We start from the raw sequence: 20,769 nt of genomic DNA, 5'->3' as shown, positions 1-20,769 counted from the left end.
ATGAAGTTAGCGATCAGATATTAACAAGCTCTGATCGGTACATGCAACGATGACTTCAGAATGTTCACGGATGTGTTGGGCAAACTAGAATTCACGTTCGACCAGAGTCAAGTGCAACATAGAAGGAGAGAACAACACAATAACTTTTAAGGACGGCCGTGATAGGATAACGATAGAGGGGCCAACAGAAATAGCCCGCCAGGATGTAGTATCCAATTTAATCTTCACGGAGCAAAGGCAGAAGCAGGAATTTACTACAGACCAGATAATGGATAACATTTCATAACAAAATGGCAAGATCAAGAAGGGAAAAGGCAACAGGCAGAGATGACAGAATCAGACCACTGGGTGCAAGGTCTAACAACGATGCAGAACATCCATCACAGCAATGACGTGACGGATGCTGTACGAACATCCACAGAAGAAACTGAATTGACTGAGCTAATGTAATAGGACATGTAAATAGAACAGGAACCTTGACCGAAATGAGAAGGATGATTTTCACATTCAGACGCCAAATGAAAATACACTCCGCAACAGAATGAAAGAATCGCTTATCCGAAAACTAGTAATTGTGATGCTTATGTTTGAAATTTGGCTCAAAGGTGCATAGAACCATCGTCTACTATGGTGCAAGAGCGTGGCACCCTGCGATATCACATTCGGGTTCGACGATGGTTCAAACAGCCAAGCGTCGACTCAAGTGACAAAAATGGCAATGCTCGCAGGTTCTTGTGACGTGTAAAGTGGATTTATGATGTCCCATTGACGCCAGATTTCATCGCAGTTCTGCCCAACGAAGCTGTAGGTGTTTGACACAACGGAAAGTCGTCACAACCCACATTATCCACATTTCTTTCCTTTGTTTGACGGTAATGTAATGGAGGGCAGAACCTCGACGCCCGCTCTTGAAATCACGCATTTTTATTATGAGTGGCTAAGGAAAACATCCCAGACAAATCAACACTCTGAATGGACACGAAATGGGCTTAGCAGATGGTGCAAAAGGTGTCACTGAAACAACGGCTTTCCATGGGTCGTTGACAGTTTTCAGTGCGATGAGCGGGTTGACAGAGGAGGTAGAGAAGATCCAAAGAAGAACGGTGCGTTTCGTCACAGGGTTATTTGGTAACCGAGATAGCGTTACGGAGATGTTTGGCAAGAGAGGCGCTCTGCATCGCGGTGTAGCTTGCTGGTCAGGTTTCGAGAGGGTGCATTTCTGGATGAGGTATCGAATATATTGCTTCCCCCTACTTATACCTCCCGAGGAGATCACGAATGTAAAATTAGAGAGATTCGAGCGCGCACGGAGGGTTTCCGGCAGTCGTTCTTCCAGCGAACCATACGCGACTGGAACAGGAAAGGGAGGTAATGACAGTGGCACGTGAAGTGCCTCCGCCACGCAACGTTGGATGGCTTGCGGAGTATAAATGTAGATGTAGAAAAATTCTTGACAATTGAAGTAGATTGATCGTGTCAGTATGGGCAGAAGTCATTCTTGACAACCAAAATAAAATAATAATTGGAGTCTTTGACCGACCTCCAACTCAGATGATACAATTACTGAAAGGTTCAAAGAAGGCTTGAATTTAATTACAAACGCTTACCCGACAGTTATAGTTGGTGGTGACTTTAATTTACTCTCTATATTTGGCGAAATTGTATGTTCAAATTCTGTGGTACTCATAAAGCATCACCCGACATTGTGCTAAAAGCATTCTGTGAAAATAATTTCGAGCGTTTAGTTCATGAGCCCAGACGAATAACAAACGTTTGTGAAAATAAACTTGACCTCTTGGCAACAAATAATCCTGAGCTAGTAACGAGCATCAAAAGAGATACATTGATTAGGGAACACATCGTTGTACTATCGAGATTTAATATTGTAATCCCCAAATGCTTTAAAAATAAACGATGCAATACACCTATCCAAAACTGCAGATAAAAGTTCACTTGACGCCTTCCTGAGAGACGACCTCCACTTCTTCCAAATTAACAATGTAAGTGTAGACTACATGTGGCTGCAACGTAAAGAAATAATATCTACATTAAGAGAGAGATTTATTCGAAATAACCTAACAAACGACGGAGCTGATCCCCCTTGGTACACAAAATTGATCAGAACACTTTTCGGAAACAATGAAAAAAGCATGCCAAATTTAAACGAACGCAAAATCTCTAAGATTGGAGATTCTTTGCAGAATCTCGAAATTTTGCGCGGATTTCAGTGCGAGATGCTTATAATAGTTCCCACAACATAAAATTTGTCTCGAAACCTGTCAGAAAATCCAAAAAGATTTTGATCGTATCTAAAGTATACTACGGCTATACCAACAACGATATTGCTGCCGAAGCAGAGTTACTACAGACTTCCGCAATTTCTCCACCAAATAAAACAAAGTAAATATTTCAGATTTCGATTCAAGAACAGCTGCCATATGAGTAACTTAAAAGTAGAGCATATAAAGCCGCAGATCTTGGCTACCGTTGATTTTTATGGAAGTTATTATTAGTAGTTATAAAAATAACGGGAAAATTTTTTTAAACATGCTTAATGTATTCACGTTTTTGACTAGTTTATAAACAAGCTAATCGATTGCCGCTGCTTTTTGGTGTGGGAACACTTCATAGCCTTTGGTCGCGCGGTAGGTTCAGTACCAGACCTCGTTGCGTTCTCCGTAATTCGAAGAACAACTGAGAATATAAACCACATTACCGCACAGTTGGTCACCAGTACTCTACATCACTACTATCCAGGTGTGCTGTTGACTTAAAATGCGTGAAAAAACTGCTGCACTTACAATTTAACATCTAACTCCATATATGAGACTTGTAAGTGTTCACAAGTCACGGAGGAATAGCGATATACGCTCTACAGACAAGTAGACAAGACGCTCATCGATGATGCTTGATTTTGTGTACTAATAAGTAGTTCACATCAGGCGAGGCAGGTTGGAGAGTAGAATTCCGTAAAAAAATAATATTAATTTACTTTAGCCGAAATTAAAGTCCAACACGGAGAATTAATTTAACAATAAATACTTTCTAAACGTCTGATGGCTATGTTTGAAGAGTTCGACGCTCTGTTGAGCGTGGGAGCTAATTTAATTTTTGGGTTCATTTTCTAACGAAACCAACAATATGTTAAATGTGTGTGGAACTGTTGAAGTAAGAGCCCTATGTCTTCACAGAAATTGTAAGGAAAAATTTCTTCCACATCATTCCGCAATCGTGAATCAGTTTCACAATAGAATGCCGGTGACGAGTAACGTCGACGAAAAATAAAAAGAGTAATAATTATTTCGTCTTCTATTATTGCTGAATCCCACCACTAGTTTCGTTCTTACAATGACCGGTTTCAGATGTCGTCTACAGCTAACATTGTTTATTTTGTTTCAAATGGTGCTGGCAATGATCCATATAACCAAACAGATGAATTAAAACCACGAGAAAAATTAAATTTCGGTTACCTTATACATAAGATACGAACACAATGAAACATTTATAATTAATACATACGACACGAACACAATGAAATGTTTATAATGAATATTTCTAACTCTTTCTTTCATGACTGTGTTAAAGTGTTGCGGCAGGGAAGCCATAGCGCGGGAATACAGGGATTCCCCAGTTGCAATGATAACTCCGGATCACTGCTGACCACATTCAGATCTGAGGCTAATATTATTCCTTCGCCCATACTGCCGGTTAGGTAGAGTTAATCAAATAATAATCATCCTCAATTCATTGGTTCAAAGTTAATATATATCGTGAGGCAACGCGTTTCGCCTGCGCGAGCAAAATATTTATTCCTTGATAGCGTTGCTCCATGGCGGGCGAAGAAATGTAAGAAAATCGATATGTGACCTGACTGTTGCGAGAGAGGATAACGAGAGGACGTGTATGAAGTATGTCCAATGAAACAGTCATTGGTAGCCGCCATATTGTATAATTTGTGTTTTTTAAGATTCACAAGAGATATGTAAGGTTAAATGTGGAGTTTACTAACAGCCATAACCCAGTCTGGCGCATTTCAAAGGTGATGAACTGTAATGTACGACAAGCTTGTATAGGGCTTCGAATACCTGGTGATTGATGTAGAATCTGCTTCAATAACGTGGTCAAAAGCGGAGAAAGTTTACTCTGCTAAAACAAACTCATTACTCGCAGGCAATCATCGAATGTCCAAATGCGACTGGCAGTATCCCAATTCGAGAAGATCCTACGGAAGTTTTCTTTCCACTACATTTAAAGAATTTTACAGGTGACCGTCGGAGTCAGCAGCTGCTTCTCTACCAGGAGAGTAACATGCCTGTGTGTGCGAAATTACGCTGTGGGAGTAGTCTACGCCGCTGTAGAAATTGATATTGTCCTTCCCAAACATACAAACAGAGAGACTACACACACCAGTTCAATAACAACGAGTTTAATTTACCAGCTTAAAAACATTAAGTTCTTGTTTTGAACCCAAATATTATAAACTGATCATTCAACCTTGTTTTGTTTTACCCGTTGCAAACAGCTCGTGAAAGTCTGTGACTGTAGTAACGATGGTTGTGTAAATAGCTTTCCTGCTGCCAGTCACGATATTCGTTTATATGTTTCCACACACAATAGGTTTTTGTGTACTAGAAGAATTATGATTGATATAAACACTATCAGCTATATTATTGTGACGTAATATACCGGGTGATCAAAAAAGTCAGTATAAATTTGAAAACTGAATGAATCACGGAATAATGTAGATAGAACCATACTTGGAATGACATGGGGTTTTATTAGAACCAAAAAAATACAAACGTTCAAAAAATGTCCGACAGATGGCGCTTCATCTGATCAGAATAGCAATAATTAGCATAACAAAGTCAGACACAGCAAAGATGATGTTCTTTACAGGAAATGCTCAATATGTCCACCATCATTCCTCAACAATAGCTGTAGTCGAGGAATAATGTTGCGAACAGCACTGTAAAGCATGTCCGGAGGTATGATGAGGCATTGGCATCGGATGTTGTGTTTCAGCATCCCTAGAGATGTCGGTCGATCACGAAACACTTGCGACTTCAGGTAACCCCAAAGCCAATAATCGCACGGACTGAGGTTTGGGAACATGGGAAGCCAAGCATGACGAAAGTGGCGGCTGAGCACACGATCATCACCAAACGACGCGCGCTAAAGATAGTTCACGCGTCTAGCAATATGAGGTGTTTCTTCGATTCTAATAAAACCACATGTCGTTCCAAACATGTGTGTCAATTTTTACATCTTTATCTACATTATTCCGTGGTTTATTAAGTTTTCAAATTTATACTGACTTTTTGATCACGCGGTACATGTGCAATTCAGCAGTTAATGACGTATCTTTCCGTTAGTTAGTGGTGAATCTGGAAATAATTTTTAGTTGCGGATTTCTAGTTGATTTCTTTCTGCAGAAAAATAATGCAGAGCTTAAGACATCGAAAAGGTAACATATAAAAGCCACAATAGACAAAAAAAGAAAAACACACACACACACACACACACACACACACACACACACACACTGGAAAATGGTTTCCAGGAGCCGCCGTGCAGAAAATTCATGAAAACTGACAGAAACATATGTTAATTAATAAGACAAAGAAGTCATTCTAAAAATAAAACCGGAAGTCGTCCTCGTAAAGAATGTAAGAATGAAGAATAATTCACGAGTCATGACTTTTCCACATGGACAATTATATTCGTTTACAAACGTATTACCGTTTGGTATATCAGCGGAGATTTACTGAACAGTTAAATGATGATATAAGAACGTAGGCTTCCGTGGCCGGTGTCTTAGTGATTAAAATTCTTCTGGGTATTATGCCGCGACATTGCTAAATGCTAACAACAATAATATTAGATATATTATATATATAATATATAAAATTTATATATTACATATATACTATAGGCTATATATTATATATATATATTGTTGTTAGTTTTTAGCAATGACGTGGCATAATACCCAGAAGAATTTTAATCACTAGTTAAAGTATGAGTTTACACGTAAGGTGGAAGTGTTAACAGTACCGTTACAGCCCGTCGCCGTGGCGAATACAGTATGTCACGAGCAGTCGGTTCACATGACGAGAAAATCTCGGCATGACTCTGCCTGCAGTGAGAAGTGTGAATGCGCCGACCAGTGCTCGCTGAGTGGCTGATGAGCCGAAACTGAGCGCTGGCCGCAGCCGCGACGCTGGGAAGCTGCTAGCGGCGATGTGCGCGGCAGCAGCTGCGCGCATGCTTGCCCGACATCCTACCTGCACTGTGCACGCGTGTAGCTGCTGCTGGCTGGGGCTGCCCGTGGCTGGTGGCTGGTTGGAGCGCCGCGAACGCGAGTGCAGTACTAGAGCACTACTGGCGCGCCGGCACCTCCTTTCCTCCCTCGCTACATGGGTGTTTCCCTGTAGCGGCACCGCCCATCTCTTGCCTGTCTATCAGGGGCCGAGGCAGCCTGCTTACACAATTACCCGCACCATTACGCAGATCAGTTGCAAAGCGATTTAGAAGAGATTGCTCTATGGTGTGGCAGGTGGCAGTTGACGCTAAATAACGAAGGTGAGGTGATCCATATGAGTTCCAAAAGAAATCCGTTGGAATTCGGTTACTCGATAAATAGTACAATTCTCAAGGCAGATGCGCAAAACTATAGACGTCGATCTGTTGTAGAATTTTAGAACATGTTTTTTGCTCGAGTATCATGTCGTTTTTGGAAACCCAGAATCAACATGGATTCCGGAAACAGCTATCGTGTGAGACACAACTCGCTTTATTTGTTCATGAGACCCAGAAAATATTAGATACAGGCTCCCAGGTAGATGCTATTTTCCTTGACTTCCGGAAGGCGTTCGATACAGTTCTGCACTGTTGCCTGATAAACAAAGTAAGAGCCTACGGAATATCAGACCAGCTCTGTGGCTGGATTGAAGAGTTTTATGGGACCATTGCTTTTCACAATATATATAAATGACCTAGTAGATAGTGTCGGAAGTTCCATGCGGCTTTTCGCGGATGATGCTGTAGTATACAGAGAAGTTGCAGCATTAGAAAATTGTAGCGAAATGCAGGAAGATCTGCTGCTGATAGGCACTAGGTGCAGGGAGTGGCAACTGACCCTTAACATAGACAAATTTAATGTATTGCGAATACGTAGAAAGAAGAATCCTTTATTGCATGATTATACGATAGCGGAACAAACACTAGTAGCAGTTACTTCTCTAAAATATCTGGGAGTATGCGTGCGGAAGGATTTGAAGTGGAATGATCATATAAAATTAATTGTTGGTAAGGCGGATACCAGGTTGTTTCTTTGGGAGATTCCTTAGAAAATGTAGTCCATCAACAAAGGAGATGGCTTACAAAACACTCGTTCGTCCTATACTTGAGTATTGCTCATCAGTGTGGGATCCGTACCAAATCGGGTTGACGGAGGAGATAGAGAAGATCCAAAGAAGAGCGGCGCGTTTCGTCACAGGGTTATTTGGTAACCGTGACAGCGTTACGGAGATGTTGAGCAAACTCAAGTGGCGACCTCTGCAAGAGAGGCGCTCTGCATCGCGGTGTAGCTTGCTGGCCAGGTTTCGAGAGGGTGCGTTTCTGGTTGAGGTATCGAATATATTGCTTCCCCCTACTTATACCTCCCGAGGAGATTACGAATGTAAAATTAGAGAGATTCGAGCGCGCACGGAGACTTTCAGACAGTCGTTCTTCCCGCCAACCATACGCGACTGGAACAGAAAAGGGAGGTAATGACAGTGGCACGTAAAGTGCCCTCCGCCACACACCGTTGGGTGGCTTGTGGAGTATAAATGTGGATGTAGATGAACTAAGTACCTGGGTGTAAAAATTACGAACAACTTCAGTTGGAAAGACCACATAATATTGTGGGGAAGGCGAGCCAAAGGTTGCGTTTCATTGGCAGGACACTTAGAAGATGCAACAAGTCCACTAAAGAGACAGCTTACACTACACTCGTTCGTCCTCTGTTAGAATATTGCTGCGCGGTGTGGGATCCTTACCAGGTGGGATTGACGGAGGACATCGAAAGGGTGCAAAAAAGGGCAGCTCGTTTTATATTATCACGTAATAGGGGAGAGAGCGTGGCAGATCTGATACGTGAGTTGGGATGGAAGTCATTAAAGACGTTTTTCGACGCGGCGAGATCTATTTACGAAATTTCAGTCACCAACTTTCTTTTCCGAATGCGAAAATATTTTGTTGAGCCCAACCTACATAGGTAGGAATTGTCGTCAAAATAAAGTAAGAGAAGTCAGAGTTCGAACAGAAAGGTTTAGGTGTTCGTTTTTTCCGTGCGCTGTTCGGGAGTGGAATGGTAGGGAAATAGTATGATTGTGGTTCGATGAGACCTCTGCCAAGCACTTAAATGTGAATTGCAGAGTAATCATGTAGATGTAGATGTAGATCATCACTCTGATAGACAAAGAGTTCGCCGACTTCTACATCTACATCTACATATACATACATACTCCGCAATCCACCATACGGTGCGTAGCGGAGGGTACCTCGTACCACAACTAGCATTTTCTCTCCCTGTTCCACTCCCAAAAAGAACGAGGGAAAAATGACTGCCTATATGCCTCAGTACGAGCCCTAATCTCTCTTATCTTTGTGGTCTTTACGCGAAATATAAGTTGGCGTCAGTAAAATTGTATTGCAGTCAGCCTCAAATGCTGGTTCTCTAAATTTCCTCAGTAGTAATTCACGAAAAGAACGCCTCCTTTCCTCTAGAGACTCCCACCCGAGTTCCTGAAGCATTTCCGTGACACTCGCGTGATGATCTAACTTACCAGTAATTAATCTAGCAGCCCGCCTCCGAATTACTCTTATGTCCTCCCTCAGTCCGACCTGATAGGGATCCCAAACGCTCGAGCGGTACTCCCACTTCATATCGCTCAGCAATGTTACGCCCAAATATGTAATCGACATGACTGGGTCAAGCGCTACACTACTAATGGAGCATTTGGACTTTACGGGATTCATTTCCCTATTCGTCTGCATTAACTTACATCTATCTATATTTAGAGTTAGCTGCCATTCCTTACACCAATCATAAATCCTGTCCAAGTCATCTTGTATCCTCCTACAGTCACTCAATGACGACACCTTCCCGTACACCACAGCATCATCATCAAACAGCCGCACATTGCTATCCACTTTATCCAAAAGACCAATTATGTTGATAGAAAACAACAGCGGACCTACCACACTTCCCTGGGGCACTCCAGATGATACCGTCACTTCCGATGAACACTCACCATCGAGGACTTGATCGAAGCTGTCCCTATCTGTGCTTAAATCCTAAATCTTGCAAGTATCACTGTCGTTAGAGCGTGCGATTGGTACAACGGATCACACAAACCTTGATGATTCAGTTATCTAAATTTCTAAGTTTCTTTTATTTCGTGAATTCCTTACCTTGGGTTTTTCCCATAGATACAAAGAGGCAGTCCAATGTAAATATCGAAAAACACGATGATCTCTTCGGCTCATAAACAATTATTTAAGTATCTCTAATTTCAGTTGTTACTCTAACACCACGACGATGTCCTCCAGCACCAAAGAGTACAGAAAATGATGTTCCTGTAACGCCCCCATCTGATGATAAGCCAGCAATGGCTCGAAAGGTAGTTCGTGGTACAACAAATCATAATTATTTCAGAAAATTTAGATTGTTATACCTAAAAAATCATCAATTAGTAGCCCGCAACGTATTTAATGATGTCTCTTTCCTTCTTCAGTCCATTTTGTTCCTGTTTTCTTCTCAGTCTCGTTGTCTCAGCACACTTCACATCTATAAGTTCCTTGTTTCTAGTGCTTTAGTCCGATAATTTTCAGCAATTATCTGTGCTTTTTCTAGACATCTTGTTACTTGCTATGTTCTTGTTCGTTTAGTGAATTATAAAATATTTTGTGTAAATCTTGCCGGAAGTCTATGAATGTGACTATAAAATTTTCATCTTCTTCTTCAAATGTCTGCTGCGTGGTTGATAATTTGTCTGTTGTGCTTCGGTATTTTAATCACTAGCTACTTTCCCGTCTCTTTGTACCGAGAATATCTCTCGCAGTGTTTGCTTCCTCAGTGAGTGTGTTTCCCTTATCGAATTTTATGGGAAGTTTTTGAGTTTCGCTGGGATAAAGGGCTTTTCGTTCCCTCTGGTGTTAGTTCAGGTATACATGCCGACGTCGCAAGCTGAAGATGAACAGATAGAGAACGTGTATGAGGATATTGAAAGGGTAATGCAATATGTAAAGGGGGACGAAAATCTAATAGTCATGGGCGAACTGGAATGCAGTTGTAGGGGAAGGAGTAGACGAAGAGATTGCAGGAGAATATGGGCTTGGGACAAGGAATGAAAGAGGAGAAAGACTAATTGAGATCTGTAACAAGTTTCAGCTAGTAACAGCGAATACCCTGTTCAAGAATCACAAGAGGAGGAGGTATACTTGGAAAAGGCCGGGAGATACGGGAAGATTTCAATTAGATTACATCATGGTCAGACAGAGATTCCGAAATCAGATATTGGATTGTAAGGCGTACCCAGGAGCAGATATAGACTCAGATCACAATATAGTAGTGATGAAGAGTAGGCTGAAGTTCAAGACATTAGTCAGGACGAATCAATACGCTAAGAAGTGGGATACGGAAGTTCTAAGGAATGACGAGATACGTTTGAAGTTCTCTAACGCTATAGATACAGCAATAAGGAATAGCGCAGTAGGCAGCACAGTTGAAGAGGAATGGACATCTCTAAAAAGAGCCATCACAGAAGTTGGCAAGGAAAACATAGGTACAAAGAAGGTAGCTGCGAAGAAACCATGGGTAATAGAAGAAATACTTCAGTTGATGGATGAAAGGAGGAAGTACAAACATGTTCCGGGAAAATCAGGAATACAGAAATACAAGTCGCTGAGGAATGAAATAAATAGGAAGTGCAGGGAAGTTAAGACGAAATGGCTGCAGGAAAAATGTGAAGACATCGAAAAAGATATGATTGTCGGAAGGACAGACTCAGCATACAGGAAAGTCAAAACAACCTTTGGTGACATTAATAGCAACGGTGGTAACATTAAGAGTGCAACGGGAATTCCACTGTTAAATGCTGGGGAGAGAGCAGATAGGTGGAAAGAATACACTGAAAGCCTCTATGAGGGTGAAGATTTGTCTGATGTGATAGAAGAAGAAACAGGTGTCGATTTAGAATAGATAGGGTATCCAGTATTAGAATCGGAATTTAAAAGAGCTTTGGAGGACTTACGGTCAAATAAGGCAGAAGGGATAGATAACATTCGATCAGAATTTCTAAATTCATTAGGGGAAGTGGCAACAAAACGACTAGAATATATGAGTCTGGCGACATACCATCTGACTTTCGGAAAAGCATCATCTACACAATTCCGAAGGCGGCAAGAGCTGACAAGTGCGAGAATTATCGCAAAATCAGCTTAACAGCTCATGCATCGAAGCTACTTACAAGAATAATATACAGAAAAATGGAAAAGAAAATTGAAAATGCGCTAGGTGACGATCAGCTTGGCTTTAGGAAAAGTAAAGGCACGAGAGAGGCAATTCTGACGTTACGGCTAATAATGGAAGCAAGGCCAAAGAAAAATCAAGACACGTTCGTACGATTTGTCGACCTGGAAAAAGCGTTCAACAATATAAAATAGGGGTAGGCTATAGGGAGAGACGGGTCATATACAATATGTACAACAACCAAGAGGGAATAATAAGAGTGGACGATCAAGAACGAAGTGCTCGTATTAAGAAGGGAGTAAGACAAGACTGTAGCCTTTCGCCCCTACTCTTCAATCTGTACATCGAGGAAGCAATAATGGAAATAAAAGAAAGGTTCAGGAGTGGAATTAAAATACAAGGTGAAAGGATATCAATGATATGATTCGCTGATGACATTGCTATCCTGTGTGAAAGTGAAGAAGAATTAAGTGATCTGCTGAACGGAATGAACAGTCTAATGAGTACACAGTATGGTTTGAGGGTAAATCGGAGAAAGACGAAGGTAATGAGAAGTAGTAGAAATGAGACAGTGAGAAACTTAACATCAGGATTGATGGTCACGAAGTCGATGAAGTTAAGGAATTCTGCTACCTAGGCAGTAAAATAACCAATGACGGACGGAGCAAGGAGGACATCAAAAGCAGACTCGCTATGGCAAAAAAGTCATTTCTGGCCAAGAGAAGTCTACTAATATCAAATACCGGCCTTAATTTGAGGAAGAAATTTCTGAGGATGTACGTCTGGAGTACAGCATTGTGTGGTAGTGAAACATGGACTGTGGGAAAACCGGAACAGAAGAGACGCGAAGCATTTGAGATGTGGTTCTATAGACGAATGTTGAAAATTAGGTGGACTGATAAGGTAAGGAATGAGGAGGTTCTACGCAGAATCGGAGAGGAAAAGAATATGTGGAGAACACTGATAAGGAGAAGGGACAGGATGATAGGACATCTGCTAAGACATGAGGGAATGACGTCCATGGTACTAGAGGGAGCTGTAGAGGGCAAAAACTGTAGAGGAAGACAGTGTAACCTCCCCACAAAATAAAATAATATGAATAATATTCTCATTTAGTGTAACCTCAAAACATAAAAATTCCTAAACCTCTCAACAGTAAAAAAATATAATTACCTCGTTCACATTCAGTATAACCTACCAACAGGAAAATTGCGTAACGTATCAATAATAAAATGTGACTAATCTCTCAACAAAAAAATGTGGGTCACTTATAACCTTTCAATAATTGACAGTCAATTTAACCTGGTAAATTTTGGACGTCAGCAATGCTGCGTCATGGCCGTGATACATCATTCTGAATAAACTGAAAAATCTTACCTTAATTAGATCCCAAGATAACGCGTATATATCTGATCCTATAAGAAATTTTCCTGACGCAGCTAAGTGCAATGCTGGCCGATAGATTTGTCTTATATAAAAGAAAAGAACTGATTTTTCTTTTCAATAATCGGGATGGCCAAGGATTGGAGAAATTAGTGAATTCTTTAAATTGAGATGAATGTCAAAAGTTACTTTTTATGAGAAAGATTATTATTAACAGATTTTTTAAAATCATTTACATGAGACTTGATGTAACAATACTACATATGCCCGAGGCTGCTTTTACCTTATCCTACAACGCTCAGGCTCGGCCATCGCTGCACACGACAGACCCAGCCAACACAATACACCAGACTACTCGTAAGCAACAACTTACTGCTACTGACACATAGTTCTTACTGCAGTCAATACTGCTCTTTGGTCTCAGATTCTCTTCTAGCTTACATATCGCAGGCAGCGCGTGAGCAATACATCAAAATTACATCAGCTCGAGTGCGCTAGCAACAAATTCTTTAATTATGGACCTCTTACATAACCCTCCACTGGGGGGCAAAAATTTGGCAGCGATGGTGAGTCAATTGGACTTGCTATGAGCAACAAATTTTTCTATAATCTATTTTGTTACTTGTCTACAGTCACATAGTATATACATCATTGATAAGTGCAGAACATATTAAGAAATTAAATAGAGTACAAAACATATTCAGAAATGACAAAGTATATACGCAATGAGTACAAAATATATTAACAAATGACATAAAGTGCACACGTACTGCATAAGTGTTTAGCATTTTACATGAACTGATCATATTAACAAATTAAATAAAGTGCACACACACTATAAAAGTTTTTAAAATTTTGCAAGTATTTAAACAAATTGAGAAATGAAATAAAATGCACACTCACTGTATAAGTCTTTAGCATTTTTACAACAAATAAATATATCAAGGAGTGAAATAAAGTGCATACGCTCTGTAGAGCATATTTACGACAACTGATCTTATTAACAAATGAAATGAAGTGCACACGCACTGTATAAGTCTCTATCGTTTTACAAAAATTTAAATGCACTGTTATAAGTCTTTACCATTTTATAAAAACTAGGAAAGGAATGGGAAGGGTTGCCTCATGGTTGCAGCACAGTAGGTTGCACATAGCTGCACTGAAAGTCCATATCTTTCTTCAGAAGCACAACACCAAGTGAGACAATCTGAAGTTCTCTTCCCTGAAGTATTTATCAGTGTAGCCAAGACACTGAAATGTTGTATTAATATTCAGTGTTATCAATTTGGGAGTAGATTAGGTACACCAAACAGTAGGACCATAATAACATCTCCATCGTTCAAGGTGGTGGACAGCTTGAGATGTCAACACCATATTCTTGTAGAATCCATACTGTTTCAGCAACGTAGAATTAGTGCAAAAACCAATATAGTGCTCCATGATCATGAGGATGGACAGGATAAACGGATATTACAGTAATTGCTGGTAATTAGGTCAGAAGGTGAAGGACACATTAAGTCTTATGCTAGTCATCATAGAATTACACTAGTGTATCAATCGATTTGAATAATTGTTGGCACTCATTGGTTAGTTACTGAACATTTTTCTGCAATATTCAGAAGTCATCATTCAAAGCAAGACTTAATTAATGGTATAGCATTTATGCATAAGTTATCATATTACAGTAATCAGTGGCATTCATTGGCCAGTTACAAAGTATTCATATAGTGTTTCAAAACATTATTCAGTGTTATTCACAAGTTATCATTTAAAACAGGAGCTAGTGAGTGTAGCATCAAGCTACTGGTGTTTATATATGATATCATGTAAGTGACATAAAACATATTTAAAATGTAAGACATTGGAACTATTACTCAAGGACGGTAGTCCAATGAAATGAAATGTCGTGTGACGAGAGCCTCCCGTCGGGTAGACCGCTCGCCTGGTGCAAGTCTTTCGATGTGACGCCACTTCGGCGACTTGCTCGTCAATGGGGATGAAATGATGATGATTAGGACAACACAACACCCTGTCGCTGAGCAGAGAAAATCTCCGACCCAGCCAGGAATCGAACCTGGGCCCTTAGGATTGACAGTCTGTCGCGCTGACCATTCAGCTACCGGGGGCCGACTGGTAGTCCAATAATACATAGACATAATGGAATCAATATACAGAAAATTGGCATTATCTTTAGGACCAAAAATATATCTTAAACTGGTAGCATTATTTAGTTGTATACTGTTAAGAGTTGGGACTAGTGACTTTTTTTTTTTTTTTTTTTTTTTTTTTGCTAGCAGTGCAGTGCACTTGGATCGATAATTAATTGCTGTGGCATGAAAATATTTGCTTTTGACTTATTGCTGGAAATAAGAATTATTAACGTCATTCGTCATGAGTCGGCTGTAGGAAGGTTATGAAACAAGTACAGTATATGTGATCACATTCATAAATGATAGACACAACTGGGTAAAAAAATGCAAGTACTAGAACAGGTTTAATAACTAACTACTTATAGCATATTATGTCACGAAAAGCTTCTCCTGGAAAAAATACAAACTGGATTATTGAGCTGAAAGAAGAAATGCATATTATGCTGAAAAATAGTGAACTTCGAATTAACAGGTAATGAAACGTGTACTTAATAGGTATGTACTCTAGCTATCTTTTCCAAAACATTCAGTCATTATACTATGCGACATAAGACATACTGTCAAAAGGAACTGCAACAAATACTTAAATAACTAAATAGCATTTCTTAACTAACATTAAATATTTTCATCATCTGCAAAGAAAAACTTCATTATTCATATTAGCATATTCTTCATATAACTATTCATCATCATTTATTATCATCTGCAAAAAATAGACAGTTCATTAGTCATATTGATATTACCATTTACTTCATACAACTATTCATTATCATTCATTACTTCATATAGTATAGAGTTTCTTACTTCTAGCATATTTCATCACTAAAATTAACATGTGTAGTTCTGTCTGACAGCCTGCATCAATCGCCTCGTATTCTGAAAGAAAAATGATTAGTTAAGACTGTTATCACACGATGTGTGTATAGTATATTCTGCTTAATGCTTGTTAATTCTGATCCATTTACTCTTCATGACAAGATATTGCATTTTCTTTCCTTCATTCTGATGGTAAAATTTCCATTTCATAGTAAACCACTGTGGTTGTTTAATTCATTTCTTTACACGGTATTGCTTTCTAAAAAATGATGAACATGGATTAATATCTTGCATTAAATTCATATGCCCATTAAATAAAAACTTGTTTCTAGTAAAATAATTGAGCATACAGCATAGCATGACAGAAAACATATTAGGTCAAAAACATAGACAGTTTTCAAGTGCAAAATATGTACACACAGTATCATAATGTAGTAGCAAAAAATGTGAAATAGTCAAGATGTTGAGATATCATAATACAAAATGTCAATGTCAACTGGTGTTTGTTACATCTTTAACATTTCATAGTGCATACAGACAAAAATTCTACTTTCGATAGGAAAACAATCATACATACACAAAAAATCAAAAATGTGCACGATCTGATATATAGCGACAAGAAAAGCGACCATCAAACCTTACCTTGCCGGGCACTTGCCAGGAAAAAATATGATAATCATCAGTAAGTGTTCATCTCAATAACCAGAAAAGGCATTACAATGTGATAAATCATAAAGAATGTTCATTCAATAAAGGGTTTAATATTGGAGACATGGTGATTGCCTTTGCTTTTTCTGGTTCTCAAAGTTTCAACATGTACCACATTTGGATGAGGAATGCTGCGAATTCTGTATGGACCTGTTTTTGCTGTCTTCTCTGGCGCTCTGCGGCACGTTTGATGTTGTTGAGCGCAATCTCAATTATTTCATGGTGGCGTAGTCGACGAGATGTAGGAAAGGATACTAATTCTTTAATTTTGTTAGGTGGTTCAACATTTTTCAATATAACAGTCGGAGATAGCATAGTGGATTCGTTTGGTATGAGAGTACGTGTGTATCCCAATCAATATGTCTTTTATGGCAGTACATTCTACACAGTTTACTAATTTCTTTCATCAGTCGTTCACAAGGGTTCGAAGAAGCGTGATACTTGGATATATAGATCGGAGAAATGTTTCTAGCTCGTAACATACGTGTCCATATCGCGGATCAAAATTGTGGTCCATTGTCGGCAATTACTTTCAATACATGCCCTACATGAAATAAAAAATGTTTTACAAATGCATTCGAAATAGATTTACCAGTAGCTTTGCGCAACGGAGTGAAGGAACAAATTTCGAAGTGAGTTCAACAGCGACAAAGATGTAGCAAAAACCTGTATTAGTTCTGGGAATTGGACCAAAAATGTCTAAGCGGCCATGTGTCTCAATTTAACAGGTACAATGGGATGTAACGGAGGAATATGTGAAGTAGTGTCTGATTTAGCTTTCTGGCAGATTTTACGTGACGCTAAAACTCGTCGAATACGTTTCTCCATGTTGGCGAAATAACAGCTCTGTCTCAGTATAAGAAAGCATTTTCTGGCTCCATAATGTGCGTAACTCAAATGAGTATACCAAATTAATTTGTTAACAAGTTCGTCAGGAATGCATAATAACTAGTTGTTGCTGTCAGGGTGAGAGCAGCGAAACAGAATGTTATTGCGTACCGTGTAATGGTTTCTAATGGTAACGTTATTCTTATCTTGCCAAAGGTGTTTAATTTCTTTCTGTACGTTGTCTTTACTCTGCTCTTGTGCTATGTCTCGTAATGACGATGAAATGAAATTTTCAAATGCGACATGTTGAATATACATGACGCTAGAATTTGCTTGGCAGAAGTTGGTTGCGATGTCTTGCTAATTGTTGCAGGGGGAACGGGATAGTGCGTCTGCTACAATATTTTGTGTACCGGGAATGTGAACAATTGTAAAATTAAATTCCTGTAAATAAAGTTTCCATCTGTTTAATCTGTCATGTGTAAATTTAGCGGAAAGTAAAAACTGGATAACTCTGTGGTCTGTGTAAACGGTAGTATGTCTTCCATAAAGAAAATGCCTAAATCGGGTAAATCCCCATACAACACATAATGTTTCAAGTTCTGTAACAGAATAATTGCGTTCAGCAGGTGACAGAATGCGACTTGCAAAGGCGATGTTTTTAATTACTGTATTACCGTCTTCTTCAATTTCCTGTAAAATGTGTGCGCCTAAAGCTGTGTTAGAACTGTCGCTGACAATGGAAAAATTTCTAGTGAGATCTGGGTGTGATAAAAGTGGTGCGTTCAACAAAGCTTGTTTCAGATTGACAAATTCTGACTGCGCTTGGCTATCCCAGGACCAAATAGTGTTTTATCCGTCAGTTGGCATAATCTAGGGGTGTCTAAAGCAGAGTAATGAATAAATTTACGGAAAAAGTTAATTAATCCCAAAAAGCTGCGTAATTGTTTCTTTGTCGTTGGAACAGTAATGTCACGTAAAGCTTGAAGTTTTTCAGGGTCAGGCGCAATGCCTTCTACTGAAATTACATGTCCAAGAAATTTTATAGAAGTTTTGCCAAAGTGTGATTTGCTAAGATTAACTGTCAGTCCTCGTGCACGAAAAGTTTGCAACAGTTGTTCCAGAATCAGATTATGTTCAGACCAGTTAGTTTCCTCAATAAGAATGTCGTCTACATACATTGTGATTCTGTCTTTTAATTCTGTCGGAAGGATAGTACTCAAACCGCCGCTGAAGAAATTGTTAAACCGAACGGTAATTTACAATATTTATAACAGTCACCAAAACAGAAAAATGCTGTGTACTTTCTGCAGTTCGGGTGGAGCTGAATTTGCCAAAATCCCGATTTCAAATATAATGTGGAATGAACAGCAGTACCATGAAATTTCTGTAGAAGTTCTTCTAGTGTTTGAGGGCGATCTGTTTCATTAATAATAATGTCGTTGACATGAGGCGAATCAAGTACGAGTCGAAATGATCCATCCTTTTTCTTAACAATATGTAGCGGGTTTATGTACGGACTAACTGTTGGTTCAATAATACCTTGGTCAAGCATAGCTTGCAATTCTTTCTTAACCTGTTCTCTGTGAATATACGGAATGGGATAATGTTTGGCTTTAAACGTGTCGTGCTGTTTAACTTGAAATTCATACATGAAACCAGACATAGTACCAGGGATGTTGTCAAAAACTGGAGCTTGCTGTAAAAGAATTTTGCGTAGTTGCGTACGTTCGTCGTCTGTATTTGCACTGCTCTGTTCAACCTTATTCGAAATCATTTGTATAACGTCATAGTCGGCTTCGTCTGGTGTATTGTAGTTGTGAACATACGTATCTGTGAACAATGTGGAATGACAGTTTATGTTACGTGTGCAGAAATGACCTCTGTCCGATTAATTGTTTGTTCTTCTGCAGATAAAGAGTGCTGAAATTCTAATGCCAGTTGTACATTTTCATCCTTTAACATTATATAGGAATTTTGAAAGTCAATAATTGCGTCGTGTTGTACCAAAAAATTCGTACCTAAAATAACGTCAGTTGTCAATAAGGGAACAATCCAAAAATTTGAGTGGAACGTATGACCTGCAACACAAAATGATAAGTGTGTCTGTAATTTTACATCTACTCATTTACCAGATACTGCTCCTTTTACTTTAGTTTTGCCTAATGGTAACGTAGGATAAGTATTCTCTTCGTTACGTTCGTTGAAAGTTTCCTCATTTATAACTGACACAGGTGATCCAGAATCGATTACTGCTGAAAATGTGTATGATCCAATCTTTACTTCAATGACAGGGTGGGAAATGGTTTTTTGAATAGCTGGTTTTTCCTGCAAAAGAGTGTCTCGGATGTCGTCAAAAGTAATAACATTCTCGCGAATAACATTCTGCGTGTCAAAAGTAAGTGCTTACGTTGTTGGAAGATGCAACCTGTACTGTATCTAGTCAAATTCCTTCTGACGTACTGTTATTTGCGGGATGATGCTGTGGTATATCGACTATTTGTACTGTTCTGTTATTTCTCCCTGACGTATTACGTTCGGGATGATATCTATCTACTATCTGGTTTATTCATGATAATCTGTTGTTACCGATGATTCTGCTGCTGGTAAGACCGACTGTTACGCTGAAAACTGTACTCATTACTTTTACGTCTGTCATAATAATCGTTGCTATACGGCGCATTGCGATATGAGTTGAAATGGTGTGTTTTCTGTACGTAGTGATTTCCTTGTTGCTGTGCGTTACTATTTGGTGGAGCCGACGCTATACGTATAGGCGGCGAAACATTAAAGCTTGGTTGACCTTGCAGACTACATTGCTGGTTAGGTATGCTAACCGACTGGTTTTGTTGACGTGAGTAAACGCTTCTATTGTTGCCAAATTGTCTGCGACTGCTGAAAATTTTGCACATACCGATGATTAACATTTTGTCTTTTATTAAAATTACGCTGGTAGTTCTTGTCGCTTCGGGAGTGTCTAAAGAAAACTGTCACTTTCGGTAAAACTTGTCATATCAGGTTTTCTTCCTGTCTCTGTGCAGTAATTGTTTCCATGACTTGTTTCTTTACTTTGTTCTGTTCCTGTGTGAATTTACGGTAACGCGTTTCACTGTTTTGTAGGTGGTGATTAAAACGTTCGTCAATTAGGCTGTTTTGCTGTTCAAGTTTCGTGTCTACTTTCGCATCCAGTGTGCGTGAAATTTCTGATGACATTAATTTAAACTCTTCGCGTAACTGTGTTGCGTTTTCAGAACATTGTTTAGCGACTGCACTAATTTCATCTCTAAGTAATTTAGTTGTGGCTGCATGTGTATTACTTAATTCTTGTGCAACGGATCTAATTTCTTCACTACTATTCCTAGCACA

The 20,769-nt window shown here is 39.3% G+C and overlaps 1 protein-coding gene across 1 annotated transcript in view; it reads right to left on the bottom strand.

Moving 5' to 3' along the window:
• LOC126281651 (broad-complex core protein isoforms 1/2/3/4/5-like) overlaps positions 1 to 6,130 on the bottom strand; it is a 204,511-nt gene extending 198,381 nt beyond the window's left edge. Inside the window, exon 1 of the mRNA XM_049980788.1 lies at positions 6,055 to 6,130. The gene's annotated coding sequence lies outside the window, so the exon portion shown is untranslated. The remainder of the gene's footprint in view (positions 1 to 6,054) is intronic.
• Positions 6,131 to 20,769: the final 14,639 nt, after the last annotated feature.

Source organism: Schistocerca gregaria, chromosome 7 (assembly GCF_023897955.1).
Source record: "Schistocerca gregaria isolate iqSchGreg1 chromosome 7, iqSchGreg1.2, whole genome shotgun sequence".
NCBI classification, from domain to species: Eukaryota; Metazoa; Arthropoda; class Insecta; order Orthoptera; family Acrididae; genus Schistocerca; species Schistocerca gregaria.
The sequence above is the reverse complement of the archived record's forward strand: the minus strand, read 5'-3'. Positions and strand labels throughout refer to the sequence as shown.